The following is a 1,401-nucleotide window of genomic DNA, read 5'->3' as shown; positions in this document are numbered from 1 at the left end:
AATTAACTCAAACAAATAAGTGGCCTTTCCCTACACAAAGGATAAACAGAATGAGAAAGAAATTAGGGTTAGGGGGAAGAGAGGCCCCTTGGTTTTGTAAACTTTATATGATCCAGCACAGGGGAAGGCCAGGGCCAAGTAGTGGGAGTGGGTGGGTAGGGGAGCAGGGGCGGGCGTGGGGTATAGGGAACTTTTGGGATAGCATTTGAAATGTAAATAAAGAAGATAATAAATAAATAAATAAATAAATAAATAAATAAATAAATAAAAGAAATTAGGGAAACAATACCCTTCACAATAGTCACAAATAATATACAATACCTTGGTGTGACTCTAACTAAGGAAGTGAAAGATCTGTATGACAAAACTTCAAGTCTCTGAAGAAAGAAATCAAAGAAGATCTCAGAATATGGAAAGAACTGCCATGCTCATGGATTGGCAGGAACAACATTGTGAAAATGGTTATCTTGCCGAAAGCAATCTACAGATTCAATACAGTCCCTATCAGAATTCCAACTCAATTCTTCACTGAGTTAGGAAGGGAAATTTGCAAATTCATCTGGAATAACAAAAAAGCTAGGATACCAAGAACTATTCTCAACAATAAAAGAACCTCTGGTGGAATCACCATGCCCGAGCATACTACAAAGCAATTGTGAAAAAAAAACCTGCATGGTACTGGTATAGTGACAGACAGGTAGATCAATGGAACAGAATTAAAGACCCAGAAATGAACCCACACACCTATGGTCACTTTATCTTTGACAAGGGAGCTAAAACCATCCAGTGGAAAAAAGACAGCATTTTCAACAAATGGTGCTGGCACAACTGGCGGTTNTNATGTAAAAGAATGAGAATTGATCCATTCTTATCTCCTTGTACAAAGCTAAAGTCTAAGTTGATCAAAGACCTCCACATAAAACCAGAGACACTGAAACTTATAGAGGAGAAAGTGGGGAAAAGCCTAGAAGATATGGGCACAGGGGGAAAATTTCGAAACAGAACAGCAATGGCCTGTGCTGTAAGATCAAGAATCAATGAATGGGTCCTTATAAAATTGCAAAGCTTCAGTAGGGCAAAAAATACTGTCGATAAGACAAAAAGGCCACCTAAAGATTGGGAAAGAATTTTTATCAATCCTAAATGTGATAGGGAACTAATAACCAATATATACAAAGAGCTCAAGAAGCTGAACTCCAGAAATTCAAATAGCCCCATTAAAAAATGGGGTGCAGAGCTAAACAAAGAATTCTCAACTGAGGAATACCGAAGGGCTGAGAAGCACTTGAAAAAATGTTCAACATCCTTAGCTATAAGGGAAATGCAAATCAAAACACCCTGAGATTCCACCTCATACCAGTCAGAATGGCTAGGATCAAAAATTCAGGTGACAGCAGATGC

The sequence above is a fragment of the Mus pahari genome, unplaced genomic scaffold (genome assembly GCF_900095145.1).
Source record: "Mus pahari unplaced genomic scaffold, PAHARI_EIJ_v1.1 scaffold_10258_1, whole genome shotgun sequence".
NCBI classification, from domain to species: domain Eukaryota; kingdom Metazoa; phylum Chordata; class Mammalia; order Rodentia; family Muridae; genus Mus; species Mus pahari.
The sequence above is the reverse complement of the archived record's forward strand: the minus strand, read 5'-3'. Positions refer to the sequence as shown.